Source organism: Lathyrus oleraceus, chromosome 5 (genome assembly GCF_024323335.1).
Source record: "Lathyrus oleraceus cultivar Zhongwan6 chromosome 5, CAAS_Psat_ZW6_1.0, whole genome shotgun sequence".
Lineage (NCBI taxonomy): Eukaryota > Viridiplantae > Streptophyta > Magnoliopsida > Fabales > Fabaceae > Lathyrus > Lathyrus oleraceus.
In genome coordinates, this window is record NC_066583.1 from 122,306,619 (window position 1) to 122,328,653 (window position 22,035).

At 41.6% G+C, this 22,035-nt stretch overlaps 1 long non-coding RNA gene across 1 annotated transcript in view; it reads right to left on the reverse strand.

Moving 5' to 3' along the window:
* The window catches only part of LOC127085233 (uncharacterized), a 48,211-nt gene extending 27,628 nt beyond the window's left edge, over positions 1-20,583 (reverse strand). Inside the window, exons 1-2 of the long non-coding RNA XR_007789035.1 lie at positions 20,521-20,583; positions 20,163-20,431 (exon numbers count right to left, since the gene is read on the reverse strand). This is a non-coding gene — a long non-coding RNA (uncharacterized LOC127085233). The remainder of the gene's footprint in view (positions 1-20,162; positions 20,432-20,520) is intronic.
* Positions 20,584-22,035: the final 1,452 nt, after the last annotated feature.

Consider the following 22,035-nt stretch of genomic DNA (forward strand, 5'->3'; position numbering starts at 1 on the left):
GCTGGGGAGAGAATTGAGAGTTGGTTGAAGTTGGGGAAAATCCAGGGTGGTAATGCTTCGTCATCTGGGTCGAAGAAGCCCTTTGGAAATGGCCAGAGGAAGAAAGAGGGTGATACCAGTGCCGTATATTCCCAAAGAGGACAAAGTAGGGATCGTTACTTTCAGCACACTGCTGCGGTAACTATTCCTGCTGATAATCAGCCTGCACAACAGCAACAACAACAACAACAACCGCAACAACAGAGACAACCATTTCAGCAGAGACCGCAGAGGGCTGGGTATCAGGTGCGCGGAAGAATGAATGATCGACAATTTGATAGGCCACCTGTGACCTATTCATTCCTGTTGAAAAAGCTGAAGGATTTGGGGTTGGTACAACTGAGAACTTTGGCTCCTTTGAGACCTGATCAGAGGCCAGCCAGTTTCGATGAGAATGCTAAATGTGAATTTCACTCAGGTGCTCCTGGGCATAATGTAGAAAACTGGAAAGCTTTTAAGCATGTGGTTCAGGACTTGGTGGATTCCAAAGCAATCAACTTTGCTCCATCTCCCAATGTGAATGTTAATCCCATGCCTGCGCATGGCCAAATGGGGGTGAATGCTATCTCTGAGGAGGACAGAATAGGGCTATTGAGTATAGATCAGTTGAAGACTCCGTTGGCTGAGGTCAAGCGACAATTGTTGAAGAATGGGGTCTTTCCGGCCTGTGATGTGTGTTGTGCTGCGTGCACTGTTACTCCTGATGGGTGTATATCATTGAGGGAGGCTGTCTAGAGGCTGATGGACGGGGGAAGCCTCAGGTTCGAGAAGGCTGATTTGGTGAAGGAAGATGTCTCCACCATAACTATCTACTTCGACCCGGTTGATTTGTCAACGTTGGCCGATGCGGCTCCAGTTACTATCACGGTACCTGGACCAATTCCTTATGACAAAGATGATGTCGTGCCGTGGCATTATGGTGGGGAAGTGTATTGTAATGGAGAGAAGGTAGAGGATCAAGCTGCTAGTGAAGCCACCGTTTCAAAGGTGGATAATGCCGGACCCAGTGGTTTCACTCGTAATGGGAGGTTATTTGCCCCGGATGCTTTGAGAAGTGGGGAAGGAAAAAAAGAAAAGAAAGAAAAGGCCGAGGCTTTAGCCAGGGCAAGAGGAAAACAAGTAGTCAATGAGGGTACTCCTGTGATGACACCGGCGCCTGGTGGGTCGGAGAAAGAATTTGATGATGAAGCGGAAGAGTTTTTAAGAATCATCAAGAAGTCAGAGTACAAACTTGTTGACCATCTGCAGCAGACCCCATCCAAGATCTCGATCTTGTCATTATTGCTGAGCTCTGAGGGGCATAGAGAGGCTTTATTGAAAATTCTGAAGAGAGCCTATGTTCCTCAAGAGATAATGATTAATCAGTTGGAGATGGTGGTGTCTAATGTTCATGCCAGCCACGGGCTGGGTTTCACCGATATGGATCTGACTGTGGATGGGAGGAATCATAATAGGGCTTTACACATTGCGATGGAGTGTAAAGGAGCCGTGCTTTCGCATGTGTTGGTTGACACCGGCTCCTCATTAAATGTGTTGCCTAAGAAAGCCTTGGCGAAGTTGAACTATGAAGGATTGATCCTGACGCCTACCGACCTGATAGTGAGGGCTTTTGATGGTTCAAAGCGGGCGGTATTCGGAAAGGTTGAGCTCCCGGTGAAGATTGGACCTGAGGTGTTCAAGTCGGTATTCTATGTCATGGATATTCAGACGGCATACAGTTGCCTGTTGGGTCGCCCATGGATCCATGCTGTAGGAGCAGTGACTTCGACTTTGCACCAGAAGCTGAAGTATATCTGGGACGGGCAGGTCGTCACAGTTTGCGGAGAGGAGGACATCTTTGTCAGCCACTTGTCCTCGTTCAAGTACGTGGAAATGGACGGTGAGATATGGGAAACACCGAGTCAAGCATTTGAAACCGTTAAGGTGGAGAATGCTCTTTTTGCTAAAGAGGAGGAGAAACCGTCCATATCTTCGTATAAGCAGGCCACTGAGGTGGTGAAGAGTGGAGAAGCTCTAGGTTGGGGGAAGATGATGGACATCCCCGCCAAGAAAGACCGATTCGGAGTAGGTTATCAGCCGGGCAGAGGCTCGTCTGGACAAGGTAGAGGACTTCGTCCGTCAGTCACATTCACCAGTGCTGGAATGCTAGATCCAGATCACATCTGTATGGTGGATGAAGAAGTCGACAGTGACTGTGAAATTGATCGACGGATTAAGCCGTGCGCGCCAGGGATGGGAGTCCAGAACTGGAAGGCTGAAAAGATCATCACTGTCACTCTACTTGAAGAGTAATGTTTTTGTTTTCAATTTTATTTGCATGGAAGCCATACGTTTTGCCCGAAACGTAATGGTTCATTGTAAGGGCCACCTCATGTTTCATTTTGCAAATTTGCATCATAAATAAAAGGATGTTTTTCAATTAAAAGCGGTGTTCCCTGTTTTTCATTTATTTTTGCAGTTTAAAAACAAAAAAATAAAAATGGCAATGTTTTCATTTTCCTTTTCAATTTGTCTCGCTCCGGTTCTAAAGCAATGCATGAATCAACATTCATGCAGATGCGATCATTCGCCGGATCTCATTGATAACAATCCTATTACACCCTCGTATGACTTCGACAATCCGATCTATCATGCCGAAGAAGAAGGCGAGGAAGATTGTGAACTGTCGGGGGAATTAGCCAGGTTATTGAAACAAGAGGAGAAGGTGATTCAGCCGCATGAGGAGCGGGTTGAGGTTGTGAATCTGGGTACCGACGAGGTCAGGAAAGAAGTGAAAATTGGGGCTGCTTTGGAGGCGAGTGTCAAGAGCAGAATGGTGGCATTGTTGAAAGAGTATGTCGACATCTTTGCCTGGTCTTATCAGGATATGCCAGGGTTGGATACCGATATCGTTGTGCACAAGCTACCGTTGAGAGCAGATTGTCCTCCAGTAAAGCAGAAGCTGCGCAGAACTCGACCCGAGATGGCGATGAAAATTAAAGAAGAAGTGCAGAAGCAGTGGGATGCTGGTTTCCTTGCTGTCACTAATTATCCACCTTGGGTCGCAAACATTGTGCCAGTCCCGAAGAAAGATGGAAAGGTGAGAATGTGTGTGGATTACCGGGATCTGAACAGAGCTAGCTCGAAGGATGATTTCCCATTACCTCACATTGATGTGTTGGTAGATAATACAGCTCAGTTCTCGGTGTTTTCCTTCATGGATGGCTTTTCCGGCTATAATCAAATCAAAATGTCGCCAGATGATATGGAGAAAACAACGTTCATTACACCGTGGGGCACTTTTTGTTACAAGGTGATGCCATTCGGTCTCAAGAACGCCGGTGCTACTTATCAGAGGGCCATGGTGACTTTGTTTCATGATATGATTCATCATGAAATTGAATGCTATGTTGATGACATGATAGAAAAGTCCCAGACAGAAGAGGGGCATTTGGTAGATCTGGCCAAGTTGTTTGACCGGCTGAGACAGTTCAGACTGAGGTTGAATCCGAATAAGTGCACTTTCGGAGTGCGGTCCGGTAAATTGCTGGGGTTCATTGTGAGTGAAAAAGGAATCGAGGTTGATCCTGCTAAAGTAAAAGCAATAAGAGAAATGCCTGAATCGAGAACGGAGAAGGAGGTTCGTGGTTTCTTAGGTAGATTGAACTACATTTCACGGTTCATATCTCATCTAACAGCCACGTGCGAACCGATATTCAAGTTGTTAAGAAAAGATCAAACGGTCAGGTGGAATAATGATTGCCAAGCGGCATTTGAAAAAATAAAAGAGTATTTGCAAGAGCCTCCGATTCTGATGCCTCCTGTGGAGGGACGACCGTTAATTCTATACTTGACGGTCCTCGAGGGGTCTATGGGGTGTGTGTTGGGGCAGCATGACGAGTCTGGTCGAAAAGAGCATGCCATATACTACCTTAGCAAAAAGTTTACCGACTGTGAAACAAGATATTCACTGCTCGAGAAAACTTGTTGTGCTTTGGTCTGGGCTGCTCGCCGACTAAGGCAGTATATGCTGGTTCATACCACTTTATTGATTTCCAAGATGGATCCAATCAAGTACATTTTTGAGAAGCCAGCATTGACTGGACGGGTTGCGAGGTGGCAAATGATTTTGACAGAATATGATATACAGTATACCTCTCAGAAAGCGATCAAGGGGAGTGTATTGTATGATTACCTCGCTCAGCAACCCATTGAGGATTATCAACCGATGAAGTTTGAATTCCCTGATGAGGACATCATGTTTCTCAAATCGAAAGATTGCGAGGAACCGATCCCGGAGGAGGGGCCTGACCCGGAATGCGAATGGATTTTGATGTTTGATGGGGCCGTTAACGTGAATGGTAGCGGTGTTGGTGCTGTTTTGGTTACGCCGAAAGGATCCCACATTCCTTTTGCTGCCAGGCTAACATTTGAGTGCACCAACAACGTGGCTGAATACGAAGCTTGTATATTGAGGATTGAAGAGGCGATTGATTTGAGGATCAAGAACCTTGTTATATATGGAGATTCGGCTTTGGTTGTGAACCAGGTTAACGGAAAATGGTATACGCATCAGTCTCATTAGGTTCCATACCGGGATTATACGAGGAGATTATTGACGTTTTTCACCAGGGTGGTTTTGCATCATGTGCCCAGAGAAGAGAATTCGTTGGCAGATGCTTTGGCTACTCTGGCTGCCTTGATTAAGATGCAGTGGTGGAATCAGTTCCCCAGTGTTGAGGTGGGACGTCTGGATAGGCCGGCTTATGTGTTTGCTGTTGACACAACGCTTGATGATGAGAAGCCGTGGTATTACGATATCAAGCGCTATCTGGAGACCCAAGAGTATCCTGTGGGATCATCTAAAAAGGACCGGAAGACTCTCCGGAGGTTGGCCATGATGTTCTACTTGAATAAGGATGGGGTTTTGTACAAGAGAAATTTTGATTGGGTCTTGCTCAGATGTGTTGATGACAAAGAAGCAAGCCAGTTGATGAAAGAGGTTCATGAGGGGTCGTTCGGTACCCATGCCAGTGGGAATGCAATGGTAAAGAAGCTGCTGAGGGCAGGTTACTATTGGATGACAATGGAGGCCCAATGTTTCAATTTTGTGCGGAAGTGTCATAAATGCCAGATTTATGCTGATAAGGTGCACGTGCCTCCAAATCCGTTGAGTTTAATGTCGTCTCCGTGGCCGTTTGCTATGTGGGGCATTGATATGATTGGAAAGATTGAGCCTACGGCTTCGAATGGGCACCGGTTCATATTAGTGGCTATTGATTACTTCACCAAGTGGGTGGAAGCAGCCTCTTATACAAATGTGACGAAGCAGGTCGTCGCCAGATTCCTGAAGAGGGACATCATTTGCAGATATGGGGTTCCCAAGAGAATCATTACTGATAATGGTTCTAATTTGAATAACAAGATGATGGCAGAACTGTGCCGGGAATTCAAGATCGAGCATCATAATTCTTCTCCTTATCGTCCGAAGATGAATGGGGCGGTTGAGGCAGCCAATAAGAATATTAAGAAGATTGTGCAGAAGATGGTTGTGACCTATAAAGACTGGCATGAGATGTTGCCATTTGCCTTGCATGGGTATCGAACTTCGGTGCGTACGTCTATTGGGGCAACGCCTTTCTCGTTGGTGTATGGAATGGAAGCGGTGCTACCGGTTGAGGTTCAAATTCCCTCTTTGAGAGTCCTGATGGACGTGAAATTGCAAGAGGCTGAATGGGTAAGGACCCGGTACGAGGAGTTGAGCCTGATTGAGGAAAAGAGGCTGGCGGCCATCTGTCATGGGCAGTTGTACCAGCAGAGGATGAAGCGTGCTTTCGATCGAAAGGTGCGACCTCGTGTGTATCATGTGGGAGATATGGTGCTGAAAAGGATCCTTCCTCCTCAAAACGATTGTAGGGGCAAATGGACACCCAATTATGAAGGTCCATTCGTGGTCAAGAAGGTTTTCTCTGGCGGAGCCTTGTTGTTGACGACCATGGATGGCGAGGATTTTCCATCCCCTGTGAATGCGGACGCAGTTAAAAAATACTTCGTATAAAGAGACCCGCTGGACGAAAAGAATAAAATAGTCCAGGCAAAAATGGGCATCCCGGCGAACCGAAAAGAAAAATAAAAAGGTTCGGGCAAAATTAGGGATAAAAATGAAAAATTGTACACCCGGCAAGTCGAAAACCTGAAAAGGCGGCTTGGGCAAAAAAGGGTATCCTGGTGGACTGAAAACCCGAAAGGGCGGTCCAGGCAAAAGAGGGATTGAAATGAACAACTGCGTCTGGCATGATCATTTGTACTTTGGATATGACATGGATAATCCCCGGTAGGGATTAATCGGAAACGTCTTGTTCAGAAGGCAGAAAGCACAGAGAGTCTGAGGACATATGGGGTGTAATCGAGTTGGAACTCGATGAGATCGCGATTTCACATTGCCATTAGGATAGATTTTTCCTTTTGTGCGCAATTACCTCTTTTCAGGAATTGCTTCCTTTGTATCGTTCGATTTGAGCCACACTTTTTCAATCAATAAAATGCATATTCAGTCAAATAATTTTGTTTTTGTTTTCATTACCGCTTTGATTGCAAAAACATCCAATTATTTGTGATAAAGAATCTTTGCATTTTAAGACATACAGGTCCCTTCTAATGCATGTTTGTAAGATTGAAAGTTTGAAATCTTATTCGGAAGGTTGAGTGACCCAAGTGTTGAAATCTTGACATGCCTGGGGCACGGTTTTTTCTAACGATCTCTTTTGCAGGTGCTGTTAGATATTCTTTCATTCACTTGTAGGTTGTGATGTGGAAGCTTTTGACAAAGGATCCCCGTGGAGTCCAATCAGGGACGAACGAATGAATTAAAGAATGGTGATAAGACGACGAGAGACGTACGATGATCCTGGATATTAATCAAGAAGACTCTTCAAAGTCTGAAGATTGAAAAGTCTGTATAAATCCAAGGAGTTCGATCGCCGTGGAGTACGGAGAAGTCGGGAATACAAGGTGATGAATCAGAAAAGTCCAGACGAGTCTGGGAGTTCTCAAAATTGGAAAGCTGACAGTGGATCTAGACGGTGAATGCCATGGTTCGACGAGTCGACGGGTGTTCAGTGCCAGAATTTCCTGGATTCCCCAAGCAGAGTGGGGATTGTTACCTCCTCAGCAGATTCAAGGTTTGTGCTTCCCCTAGCAGGGTCGGGATGGTTATCTCCCCAGCAAGTTTGAGATCGGTATTTCCTCAACAGCCAGGCCCGAAGGTTGCTATTTCCCCAGCGGATGTATCTATTGGTAGTGGTCTCTCCAAGCAGAGTCGGGAGTGTTGTATCCCCAGCAAGTCAGAGACCGTTGTTTCCCCACAGAGTGCGTGGTGGTTCTTTCCCCAGCGAAGTCCCCAAGTGGATCGGGTGCAGAGGAGGGTATCCCTAGTAAGGGTGGCCTATTTCCCAGCAGCAGTGTTATTCCCCAGCAGGGTGGAGTGTTGTCGAGTTTCTCAGCAGGGTGCCTTGAGCTCCCCAGGAGTCCCTTGAGGGGGATACCCTTTTATGCATTCATCATGTAGATAAGCATAGCATATTTCATAATAAATCGCGTAGCATTTCCATGATTATGGAGCATTACGCTGAAAAAAGTCATGCATCAGCATTGCAAGCATAAGCTAGTCTCAGACCGTAGTTATTGTTTGAGAGGTGGTTTCGCCAGAGGGTGAAGGTGTTATTCTACAGAGTTTTGCATCGTGATTTTGAATCAACAGTATTCCTCAGTAGTGCGATATTGGAGGAAGGGCTTCTGTCGGGAGGAGATGGAATGATAATCCAGAAAGTTTCGGGGTTCAAAAAAGTAAAGAAAAGAGAAAGAATAATCCCCAGCTAAGCGCAAAGTGTTCGTTGGCTAGGGTTGAATAGAGGATAGCCGATTCGTGGCTTGTTATCCCCAACATGGGTCGTTGGCACGCGTGCCTCCTCACTTACCACTGTTTTTATCTTTGCCGATGCTGACCGGCATGGCCAGTTCCGATTTTCAGATCGAAGAAGTTTCCGACGATCAGGTTGACGTACTTGTGGCATTCAGGCCAGTTTCCCGGTGATCAGACCGAGGTGGCACTCAGGCCAATTTCCGATTTTCAGATCGAAGAAGTTTCCGACGTTTAGGTCGAAGAACTTATGGCACTCAGGCCAATTTCCGATTTTCAGATCGAAGAAGTTTCCGACGTTCAGGTCGAAGAACTTGTGGCACTCAGGCCAGTCTTCCGGTGCTCAGACCGAGGTGGGTGTTCAGACCAAGTTCCGATATTCAGATCGAAGAAGCTTCCGAAGTTCAGATCGATGCAGCTTGTGGCATTCAGGCCAATTTTCCGGTATCCAGACCGAAGAGGTGTTCAGGCCAGTTGTTGGGCATTCGGGCCAATCTCCCGGTATTCAGACCAACATCAATACTCGCATATTATGATGTTCAGTATTCAGACTGATGAGCGGCGTTCAGGCCATGGTTATTCCTGTGTTACCATTTATTTTGGTATCCAGACTAATATTCCTGTTTCGGTATTCAGGCCGATTTTCTCCGTACCAGACGGATTCGTCTTTGAGATTGCTTCTTTGCCGATTCTGACAAGCATTGTTAATTATTTTCCCATCAGAGTGCAAATTGTTCGTCTGTTCTTGGTATTCAATCACTCTTCACCCTGATCATCTGAAAGCCGAGGTTGTTCATATCGACAGGTTCACAGTGGATTGAATAGGGGCAGCTGTAACACCTCAAAATTTGCCCTCCTCTCTTGGGACTAGCTTAGCATATTGCATTTCATCTTTTAGGACATTAGTCATTGCATCTTTGCATATCATGTGGCAACATTGAGCAAGTCATCCTCCTAGGTCTTTCTCAGAAGATAAAGAGGTTAAAAGATTCAAGCCTGAGGGTCTCATGAATTGATCACTAATCATCTGAGGGTTTGTGCTTCAATTAGGGTTTATTGGTTCTTCAAGGAGATTGGTTATTATCTTGGTTGCAATGGTACATCACCATCATCATGGTCTTATCATCACCAAGAGGTTCATTATTCCTGGCAAGTTTCCTTGGGATTAGGGTTTTGACCTCTGGTCAACCCTAATCAAACATTGTGCCAATCAGGGTTTCTTCAAGGATATGAGGTTTGCATTGAGATGGGGATCATTACATGGTTTTATGGAGCTTGTGAAAGCTAGGGTTTCATTTTGGAGCCATTTCATCAGTAGATTGAGGCTCAAGTTCGTCTGTGCATGACCAAGTCATCTGTCAACTGGAAAAAGTCAACTGATGGATTTGGAGGTGGGAAGTGGTTAGAAATACTTCATTCATGTTCAAACAAGTCTCATTTGACATTTCAAACATCAACATTGAAGAAAATAAAGTCAGGACAAAACTTTCCAAAAATAGAAAGTGACTTGTAATTCAAAATTGCCAAAAATGGAAAGGTTTTCTCCTCAAGTTTACATCATCAAAAAAGCTTCAAATGAAATTTTGTCCAACATGAAAGTTGTAGATCTTGTTCTCCCATTTCCAAAAAGTCCAAGAACATGAATTTCTCATGTATGGTTGAAAAGATATGGATCAATCATGGTCAAGCAAATTTGAACTTCACAAGTGCATAACTTTTGAACCATAAGGCCAAATGAAGTGGTTCTTTTTGCAACATTTCTCTCTTGACATGTGCTATCCAATTCATACATCATAAGCCATGCATTTTGATCACAAAAATATTTGACTTTTCATTTGAATTTTGGAGGGAAAGTTTAAATTCAAAAATCATGCATTGCTTTCACTTTCCCACACTTGCATTGGCTCCAAATTGGCTTTTCAAAGTGATTCCAATTGAAAAACGTGCACTGTTCCATTGGTCATGACATGCATAAGGTGATTTGAAAATTTGGCATTACACTTGGTTTTCACTAATTACTTTGGCATTGCTTAATTGTGATTAACCAACATCATTAGCACACCATATAAAAGCTAAAGCATAACTGTTTTCATGATTAACAACACCAGAATTCAGATCTAGATCCAATCTTCACAATTTTCTCTCTCACTTTTTTCTTCAAATTTCTCCACATACATTGCTATTTCCTTGATTGAATCATCATCCACAAGCATAATTGAGCTGGATTGAAGCAAGATTCGAAGGTTTTCATGCATAATTGAGGACTCTTGAAGCATACCTCCATCAATGGCAGTTGGATTTTTTGGCTAGATCGTGCAAGATTAACATCCAATTCTTCATCCATTCATTCATCCAAGAGTTGAGGAGCATCTGTTTCTACATTACCAAGCCTGAAAGCATCGATTTCACTTCTGTAGCTTCTTGAAGGTTAGGATTCGATTTTCATAATTCGTGAAATTGATGTATGCATGTTGTAGATCTTTCTTAGGTGATTAATCTGAGCTTTGTTCCATGAAATTCCATGAAGAAATGACTTAGTTCTGTTGATTTTAAGTTTAGCATGTAAATGTTCTTGGCCTCGATTCTTTTGATATAGTTTGAATTAGAGTAAACCAAGCCTTGATCCATGATGTACGTTAGAAGATCTGTCCAATGGTGTGATTGTTTTGAATTTCTGGATGATTTTGTTCTTGAGCTTAAGAACACGTATGAAGGTTGATGAACACCTAGGGTTTTATGTTTCCAGATCGTATTTGATCTTCATGAGCGTGCTGTGCATGTGTTTTTGTGTTTCTCTCCATGTACTGGACCACGTGGTGATTACTTGGCATTTTGGTTGGATACGAATGATTCTCATTGCCACATGTACTTAATGAAACAGTGAGTTTCATGATGAAACGCGCCACTTTCAAATATATACACAGTTCGATTCCCAGTATTAGCACCTTTCCAAATGCCATTGCCTTTTATCCATATTATTTCAACCATGTTCATACTATGCTTTCAACATGTTTTTTTTTATTTTTCATTCACTTAGAAAATTCATAACTCCATGATTAATGATCCAAATGACCTGGGAATTTTTGCATTCTTCTCCTCATCATGTCTAGTATTTTATGAGAGTTTTTCCAGAAATTGTGCACGCATGGATTTTAATTTTGGCTAGGGATTGTTCACATGTGTGTTTCCTTGACATACCTTGCCATTTGATTTGTGAAATGATGGATTTTAATCCAATGCCTTTGAAACTTGACATGCTTAAACTAGACACTTTGATTGATTTTTTGGTGTTGAGTTTGTATTTTTATCACATTCCATTGTTGAGATATGATCTGGTTAATGTAGGTGTGACAATGTGTGTCACACCTTTGCTTGCTCAACTTGAGGAATTTCTTTACCATGCCAAATGAACGCCAATTGATGTTATTTTTTACATGATGCCACTTGTGGATGTTAGGAATGATCATGAATTTTTATGGAATTTTTGGATTGATTTCTAATTTGTTTGGTATTTTTCTTGCTGGTTGACCATTTGTGGACTTTTGGATAGTCATGAACTTAGATGATTTGTGAAATGCTTGATGTTTATCATATGGACTTGAAATTTTGCGCATTGTTTATAGACACTTTGAAGTTTGTTGTGGCATTTGTTTGATGTCTTTATCATGTTTGGATTCTGTTTTAGGCTTGTGTGAACTTGATGTATCAAATTGTGCCTCAATTGAGATTGTTTGTGCTTACCTTGCGTTATGGAATTTGATTGATATGCTTAGACTTGTCCAAATGCCTTGATTTTTGGTATGTTAATCATGTGATGAGTTCTGTTTAACCATGCTTTTTCTTGGGATTTATTGAGCCATTTTTGAATTGATGTGGATTTATTCATTCTGTTGTATCAATGTGGTTCCAACTTGCATACCTTGCCTTAGTTGCTTTGTGAAATGAAATTGGTTGATGATATTGACATGAGACCTTTTGGATTGTGTTCTTATTTGGTTTAACTTGATTCATGTCAATTTTCATGTTCTGTTTTGGATTATTTCTCCACCTTTGACCCTAGGCCTTGTCCTAGTGGTTTGTGCTTATGTTTGAGTTTTGTTTTCAGGACAAGAAGCATATGGCCTTGAGGAATTGATTCATTGGCTTGAGTTGCCTGTTTGGTTGATGTTGATTAACATTGAGTTGTTTTGTAGGTGATTTAGCTCATTTGAGTTGAGCTTGTGCCTTGCACATTGTAGCTTGCACTTGCTTGTTTGACTGTGTCTGTTGACCATTGGTTATTAACTGTCTGTTTGACTTTTTGAGTTGTATACTGACTGAGTTAGATTGTTTTCAGGTACATTAGTTGCTTAAGTTCATTTTGAACTTGCTTTTGCTTTGCTTGGTTGCTTAAGCATTGAGGTATAATTTCTCTGACTTCATGTAGTCTGGAAGACCTGTCCTGTTACTTGGGCAGGCACCTGTCTGAAGCCCTCCTTAAGAGGCAATGCTTGTGTTTGTTTATCTTTGTGCCAAGCAGGAAAAGACCTCTATGAGGCAATTGGCAGATAAAAGAGATGTGCAATCCATCTCCTGCTATTCAGTTAAGTCATCCCTTTGCTCACACACCTTGTGTTGATGCATTGTGGATATTAACCCAAGATCTTTGTTGAGTCAGTCATCTATGGAGAAGAGTTCCAACTTTCTGAACTCCCACACTTTCATTTGTCTGAGGCTCTCCCAGGCCAGGGATAAGAGCTGTGAGGTCTTACCCTCACTTCCCATTTCATCTGCTTCACCCTAACTCTCAATGTTAGGGTTAAGAGCTAACATCACCCGATTCCAGTTGGCTTGTGTTTCATAGCCTAACCTTGTGTGAGCCCACTTTGTTTATAGTGTGTGCTGATTGTGTGTATGTTTGCTATGTTTTGATTGTGCTGTTTAGGATAGCTTGCTGCCTGTGCAAGTTAGATAGAAACCTCAACCTAGGACCATTGTGGAATACATGATAACTATTAGGCTCGAGTCAGTCTCCCTTCTAGTTTGTCATTTCCCAGTCTCTGGTTAGGAGAAAGTTTCTCCCCTGTTAAGGGGAACTACGTTGCCCTGATCCTCATACCAGATGAGGTACGTAGGCAGGGGATCGTGCGAGATCTCTCCGGGCACCTTTTTTTTCTTTTTGTGTGTGTTTGCTTGACAGTTATTAGGCTCGAGTTCCAGATTCCCTATTAAATTGTTGTTTATCATCCTTCTTGTGTGTGTAGGAGATGGATGTAAGACCAGCGATTGGCATTCCGTATCCTATTGTTGTGTGCTTGGACTCCGATGTAAGTCCAGCAATTGGCATTTGGTTTCCTGTGTGTGTTTGTTGGTACGGAGTCTGATGTAAGTCCAGCGATTGGCATTCGGTTTCCATGTTTGCTGTTTGTGTGGAGTCTGACGTAAGTCCAGCGATTGGCAGTCGGTTTCCTGTGCGTGTGTTTTGTTTCGGCGTGCGTGAGCCGAACTACGGTAGCTCTGATTCTCATTCCAGATGAGATACGTAGGCATAGGATGCGATGTCCTAGCGAGCCCTCTCCCCTCTTCTCCCACCTGTGTTGTTTCCAATGTGTGTGTGTGTGCATTCTTTTGAGCAGCATTTTAGCAACCTTTCTTCTATTCTTTTAAGCGTGGATCCCGTCGAGTACGACGGATGCGTAGGGGTGCTAATACCTTCCCTTCGCATAACCGACTCCCGATCCCATCTCTTTGGTCGCGAGACCATGTCTTTTCCAGGTTTACTTCGAGCCTTTCCTTTCCCTCTTTTGGGATAAATAACGCACGGTGGCGGCTCTGTTTGTTTTTGTTTTAGCCCGCCGGTTGTTTTTCGCGGATGCGACACCAAGCAAGATCATCACCGACAACGGTTCAAACTTGAAAAATAAGACAATGACAAAATTATGTGAGAGTTTCAAGATTGACCACCATAATTCCTCTCCATACCGTCCAAAGATGAACGGTGTTGTTGAAGCTGCCAATAAAAATATCAAGAAGATCCTGCAAAAGATGGTGAAAACTTATAAGGATTTGCACGAGATGCTACCCTTTGCTTTGCATGGATACCGGACTTCAGTCCGCACTTCAACAGGGGCAACCCCATTCTCCTTAGTGTATGGGATGGACGCAGTTCTCCCAGTCGAAGTAGAGATACCTTCAATGAGAATATTGATGGAGGCCAAGCTGGATGAAGCTGAATGGATCCAGAACAACTATGATCAACTTAATCTCATTGATGAGAAGCGTATGACCGCTCTGTGCCATGGACAATTGTACCAGCAACGAATCAAGAAGGCATTTGACAAAAAGGTCCGTCCTCGAGAGTTCAAGGAAGGAAATCTCGTGCTCAAGAAGATCTTGCCATTACACAAAGATTCACGTGGGAAGTGGACTCCCAACTATGAAGGCCCATACGTTGTAAAGAGAGCATACTCTGGAGGTGCTCTATTTCTCACAACTATGGATGGCGAAGAGCTCAGTCACCCTGTGAACTCTGATGCAGTCAAAAGATACTATGCCTGACAAATCCCGGTGGACTGAAAACCCGAAAGGGGGGTCCAGGCAAAAGTTAGGGATAAAAAAAAATGGTAGCTCGCTAAGTCGAAAACCTGAAAGGGCGACTTAGGCAAAAAGGAGCGTCCCGGTGGATTGAAAACCCGAAAGGGCGATCCAGGCAAAAATTAGGGACAAGAGGCATAAACTGCATCGGTTCGTCACTGACCAACACAGAAGAGCTAAAAATGAAAGATCAATCTAGTTACTCCCTTCAGAAGCGAGGTCTCATGGAGTCATTGTTATTAGGGATAGTAGTAGTCATTGTGATTCAATGTAAACCTTTCCCTATTGCCATTTTCAAATTTGTAACATTCCATGGAGCTACGCCATTTGCGTGCTACCATTCTTGAATAAATACAAGTTTGCCCATCAAATTCTATCATTTGTTGTTTTTCTCTGATTTTCTTTGTTATGCAAAATGTCATTTATTTGTTAATAATGAAATTTTGAACTCAAAAAACGAATTTTTCAACATATTGAGAAACACAATTTTTGCTTTGACATGTGGAAATATTAAAAGGAAATCTTTCGTCTTTCCCCGCAAGTCTCAAGTTGCAAGACTCCCCTTGGAATGATCAACATCTATCTCCAGAGAGCACAAATTTATCATTCTCTGGAAGGATTATTGGGCCAGTTGTAACTGCTCAGCTTGATAGATCCTCCTTTAATGCATTTACTCACTCCTTTGGTCGAGTTATTGGTGTTGAGGATTCAGTACCTCCATAAAGCTTTCCCTAATTTTCAGTCTGTATATTGTCAGCATTTGCATCTCATGATCATTCATACATCATGCAAAATCCAAATCATGCATAGCCGAAATATGCTTCGTGCTCATTTCGCATTGACCTAGGTCTTGTTGTTGATCCTATATCCTTTGATCTCTAATTCTGGTTTGTCTTCGGTGCCCTTAAACCAACACCCGATTTTCGCAGTCATTTTCAAAGTCCAATTGTTGTTGGCAAAATCCGTTAAAGAATCTGGTTGTAATCCATTGCTTACGGTCAAAGTCCAATTGTTGTTGGCACGTACAGAAAGTTTAATCACCCTATCTTTCCTGATGGTTCCGTGAAAGTCAGGTATGACTTATCATCTTGAGGAATTTCCAGAAGCTTGGAGGTTCCTTGTGTTAGAAAGCTCCAATGATGTTCCTTTGTATGTTTTCCAATATTCTCAGGTCATGTATGAACCCTATTGGTAAGACTCCCTTTGATTTTTTCCCAAGTGATGTCAGGTCATGTATGAACCTGTTAATTAAATTCTTTGAATAGTCAAGTGTTGTCAGGTCATGTATGAACCTGTTGTTGAAAATTCTTTGAATAGTCAAGTGTTGTCAGGTCATGTATGAACCTGTTGTTGAAGATTCTTTGAATGTTCATGTTTTGTCAGGTCATGTATGAACCTGTTGTTGAAAATTCTTTGGATGTTCCAGCATCGTTAGGTCATGTATGAACCCGTTGCTGTTGAGCTTTTATTCCAATATTCCCAGGTCATGTATGAACCTGTTTTGAAGAATCTTTCTCTTTGATTATTCCAGTGTCGTCAAGTCATGTATGAACTTGTTGTGGAAATTTTCTCAAAATGTTCAAGTTTGTCACCAGGTCATGTATGAACCTGTTGATATACCCTTTTTTGAATTTTTCTGAGTTTGTTAGGTCATGTCTGAACCTGCTGTCAGAACTTCTTGATATTCTCCAGCATTGTCAGGTCATGTATGAACCCGTTGCTGTTGAGCCTTTATTCCAGTTTTACCAGGTCATGTATGAACCTGTTGCTGAACTTTTTGTTCCAATATTGTCAAGTCATGTATGAACTTGTTGTGGAAATTTTCTCAAAATGTTCAAGTTTGTCACCAGGTCATGTATGAACCTGTTGATATACCTTTTTTGAATTTTTCTGAGTTTGTTAGGTCATGTCTGAACCTACTGTCAGAAATTCTTGATATTCCCCAACATTGTCAGGTCATGTATGAATCTGTTGTTGAGCTTTCATGCCAGTATTACCAGGTCATGTATGAACCTGTTTTGAAGAATCTTTCTCTATGTTTATTTCAGTGTTGTCAGGTCATGCATGAACTTGTTGATACACTCTTTTTGAATTTTTCTGTTTGTTGTCAAGTCATGTTTGAACTTGCTGTCAGAACCTTTCTTGGTATTCCCCAGCATTGTCAGGTCATGTATGAACCTGTTGTAGAATTTTTTTTTTCTTGTTCGGGTCTAGTAAGTCATGTGTGAACTTACTGCCGAAATCTCTTATATTCTAAGTGTCGTTCATCGAATTTCACTTCGAGTACCCTCTAGTGTGTGTCTAATTCTCCAGCAGGATTGTTATCCCCAGCGAGTTGTTCTTACCATTTGTCTGTCTCCCTGTGGACCATCAGTATTCCCCACAGATTGGTCTGTCAAGTAGCATCTCCTGTTAAGGATTCACCGTGTCCCTAACAGATAAATTCAGAAATAAAGTCTTTCACCCATGCATATCATATCATATCCTAACATTTGCATTTTTCAGGATTAAAATCTGGGTCTCCATAGTATTTAACCATCCCCCACTGCGATCCGATGAAAAGTGCCGTTTCATTTTCCTCTGGTGGAGGATGTTTAAATAGGGGCAACTGTCATACCCCGATTTTTGTCCTGAATTTTTTTTCCCATCAATCATTCATTTTCTCTCCTCCTCGTGACCATTTCATCTGGTCGCGAATCTATCCACCTATACGGATTGTTTAGACATTGCCACTGCTTGCCATTCTATGATCATTAGATTTTTACCTCTCCATTTGGTTTTAGATGATTGATACGTTTAGATAGAATCAATTGGAATGTCATTCTCATGTCTAAATTCAATCCATGTTTTGTCTCTCATGGAACATCATTTTTCCTTTCAAGGAGATTTCCATCTATATACCATTTTTTTATATATATATATCATGTTCAAATTTGCATTCACATTTTTTTTATCATGTTCAAATTTGCATTCACATTTCTATTTTCACATTGGAAAGTTTCCATTCATCCATACACGTATTCATTCATATTTCAATTACGTCATTCATCCATTTACATGGCATATGGATAAGGTATTTCATCACCAGAACACCGTTGAAGAGAAACTCTAATGAGAGTAAAAAGAGTGAGAACTTGGGGTTTCTGCAACAAAAGAAAAGAAAGTTAATCCGACCAAATTTCAACAAGAGTGCATCTTTTGAAAACAAAGAAGACCTTGGCGCTTCTCAAAATTTTCAACTACCATTGCCGAATGGAATTCGTAATCATAAAGATGCCAATGAAAGTTGTAGTACACTGGTGAACCAATGTGGTTACGATGTTAAAGCAGAGGCTGAAGTGCAAAATGTCATTGATCCAAAACATTCTGAAGGCAAGGATAGTAGTCATGCTACAAAATTTATCTGTAGCAAAGAGGGAGAAGAATCTGAATTTCAAAATGTTGTGTCCTCAGCTTCTTGCAAAGAAGAGAGTTCTCATGCCAAGGAAGGTTCAAGTCTGATGCATAATAAGAAGCCAGCATCTCTGGAGATGGAATCCTTGCATGCAAATTAGTCATGAAAAAGCAAACTTTGGAACCCTTGCGGTATTAAATGATGTATCTGGATGTGCGGATAACAAAAATCACCAAAAGGTTTTTACCTCAGCTTCTTGTGAAGAAGAGAGTTCCCATACCAAAGAAGGTTCCTGTATGATGGATAGTAAAAAAAATCAGCATCCCTGGAGAAGGAATCGTTGAATTCAATCTGTCAAGAAAATAATGCAGATGAGTTCATATGTGCTGACAGAGGTATTGATCCTGATGGTGAAATGCCAAAAGATTGTGGCTTCTTCTCCATTGAAGCTAAAGATGGATGTGAGTATTTAGGCAACCCTGGTAGTGAAAAGCTCCAATTGAAACTTGTCACGTTGGGGCTTGCATATAGAATCAGTATCTTTAGGCACATGATCACTGCATTCAACTCAACAAGAACACCACCGACCAATAGCAGCAAACAACAATCAAGTTTTGTCTAATGATGATTTGCAGTCAGTCCCCAATATAAACTCAAGACATGTGACTCGTCAAGATGAACTTTGCAGGCCTAAGCCCACTGTAATCTATTCTGGTCTTCCTGGATTTCATCGTCCAGATGCTGATACTGCACAGGAACGGTATAACAGCACATGCCATGGTTCACGCTTGTTGGCCGTTCCTTACGCTTTGGTTGTAGAAAAAGAAAATTGAAGAATGGTTCAAAGCTTATGACTTTTAAGTGTTTAAAGCAAATAAGTCAATCAAAACCAAATCACAATGAAAACTTGGGTGTTTCGGAATTGGTCAAAAGGATTCTAACCATAAGCCTATCAAAAATGGATTGACTTGTATGTAAGTATGACAGGATTATATAAAGTTGTTATTTTACATGATGATAAAAGAAAAGCTGGCAAACTATATGCTAATCACAATGTAGAACCTCCTCCAAATGCTATTCTCTCCATCTCAAAGCCATGCCAATTCTGCAATGCTTCCAGCCGCCGCAGCCCGAGGTTCATGTTGGAGTATTTCTGCTACAGCGCCACCTGAGATCGATAATGAAGCATGAATTCATAAAAGCAAACTTTACACTGCAAGTGAGAGCCTTTATGCTAATTCTTTCCATGCGTACGTGACCTGCAAAGAACCAACCGAAGATGTAAATCTATCCTGCATAACAACAGTTGCAGTTTGCATTCCTGCACGAAAAATTGATCAGGATAATGATTTTTGGAAAGCATTTGGAAATTCAAGTTATGGTCACAACAAGAAGAACCAATCTAAAGACAGTATCCTGCAATTGATACATTGAAGAAGTATTCTCCAGGAAACTTACAGTACCCAGGTGGATGGGATGCTTATTGAGAGAAGTCTAAATTAATGTGGCTTACCTTCTTAACAAGATAGTCAGCAAGTGTTGTTGCACCAGGAAAATCAGCAGGTAAAGACTTTTGTATTCTTTCGGATTGAAAGTAATGTTCATTGCAAATTCTGCTGAGACTTCTTCATCCCCACTAGCTCTTGGAAACACCCGACAACTGAAACAGAAAAAAACAATAGAAATAACAAACTTGGATGACAACTTTTAAACCTCAAATCTTCCAATGTCAAACAATTTAGAAAGGAGGACCTTGCCAGTGTTCATCCCAAACCGCTTGTTTTTTTGTTTCTACTCAACCGAAATTGTCCAAACAATACAAGTAGCTATTATGGTTCAAAGGGGAATCAAGGTGATAGGTCAAGGATGAGCAGAGGTTCTAACCATGTTTGCTTCTCCAATAACCAACAAGTTAGAAGTAGCTCCCAATGTTCCTTTCAACAATCATGACAGGAGACCGTTACCACCACAGAGGACGAGAACATATGCAGGTTCAGTTTGATTTGTCACAAAATATAATTCTAACAGGCCAATTTCCAACTCAGGAATGTTGGGTTCTTTCAACGAGAGATGCAATAAATACCACAAGTACCTGAAGACTTCAGCAGAGATTACTTCAAGAAAATCCCAATACGAAAACAGAACGATTTGTTGCCAACCTGTTTTGGACCATATATTATTCTTACAGCATATGTGAACAAAACCGAAAACCAGAGAGAAGGGAGCAGATGAAAGAAGGAGGGAGAGATAACTTAATACCTAGATTGTTGACCTTCTGGCAGATTTGGTTTCGGTTTCATTGTTCCCCCTGCTGAGCAAGCTACTATTATCTTTGCATCTTTTGTCTAATTTGTCCTCAACAACTGCTGGTGATCACGGCATCTAGCCAACAAATATTGATTCTTCTGTAGAACAAAGAGTAGACTCTGAAAAAGTTAATGTGGCTGATGTATCTGCATCAAGGGACTGGTTGCACGGTACAAGTTTCTAAGGATGTAGCTCACAAGAACATGTCACGACTCAAAATCCTGCATAACATCAATTACAATATTTCTACATAAGTTCACCAACTCCGTAACACACCGGAAAGGCATGAGCAAAAGATCAAGAAGCTCACCATCTGTTGTGCCATGAGGTTCCTAAACCAGTCTGCATTTGAATAGCCCGACAACGCCAATACTGCAACACTTCGTCTCCAAAGAAGCCAGTTAGAAAACGCCCATTAATCGTAGCAGTGGCAGGTGAAATCAACAAAGTCGTGCAATTGTCATGCCAAAATAACAACAAATAATGTCAAATTGATACAAAGTCATGCAACCGTCCTGAAACTGACTAAGTCATAACCAAATGGACCTTGCAATATTTGAGATTTTCAAGTTTATCAATTTATAACAGTAACTCTACCTGTTACCCGCAGTAAAAGGGTAAGGTGAAGGGTAGGATGAAGAGTGGGAGGAGGGACCACACAGGTTTGGAAAAAGCAACTTCCGTACGTACCCGCTCCACCAATACCAATGAAGCAAGGGCGTGACGACAAACCATGATGGAGGGATGAATTGGGAAGTCCAGCTCATGTTTTCTGACAACGGTTTGATCTCCATTTTGTTGGCAACTATAAGAAGGAGAACCCTAATTTTGGAGAGTAGAGAGCGGCTACTGTTCAAAAGCAAAAAACCCTAAAAACTTTTGATACGAAAAAGAGCATTAGCCAACAACCCTAAGACTCTCCTTTGACGGCGAGACGCTAAAAACCAGAAAGAAACCAGAAAGGATAGGATCTGAAGAAACAAGAAGAGTGGAAAACACATACCTATTCATCTGCCTCTGAAGAATCTCGAGCTGGTAGTTATGTTTCTCTTCTTTATCATGTCATATTTGGATTCATGTTGATGCCACCGAATGTATTACAATGTATGTGTAATGTTTTTTTTCCATGCTTGATTCACTTCTCTGTAAGTGATTGTTCCTTCTTGTTCTTCGGTTTTCTCGGTCACCCCTGTTTGTTTAGTTTTCTTTGATTTTGGTGATGATTGTTCGCCTTTGCGTGTCTGTAGCGCTGAGTTTGGTTTGTGTTAGGAGTAATGGTTTAGGTTTTTCTCTGTGAGTTTGCTGTTGTTTTGAGTGAGGGAGGAGACGAATGTCTCAAATAGAGAAAGAGTGAGTTTAAGGTGGAAGTGAGCGCTTCCGCTGTCTGTTGGCGTTTTATGTGGATCTCATCAAGGCTTTAAGGCCATTGATGATGACACTTTTCCCACTGTCCAAGGAGGACTGCCGTTTTGTTTCTCCTTCCTTCTGTATTAATGGCCATTTTCTCGGTCACCCCATGTGACCGTTGGAATTGGAGGGGTTGATTCCCCACGTGTCCTCCAGCAGAATGTGATTATCAAATTCTATTATTTCTTTTCCTTTTCTTTCAAAAAAAAAAAACAAATTCTATTTAATTTAAATGAAGTTTTATTTAACAATTAAATCTTTATTATTATTATTAATAACTCATATTTAATTATATAGTCTTCTTATTTAATCAATTAACATGTTTTTCTTATCATTTATTTTATTTATTCTTATTTTTATTTTATCTTTTTAATATTATTTAGGTAATTATTTATTTTTTTGGGATTTATGAGAATTA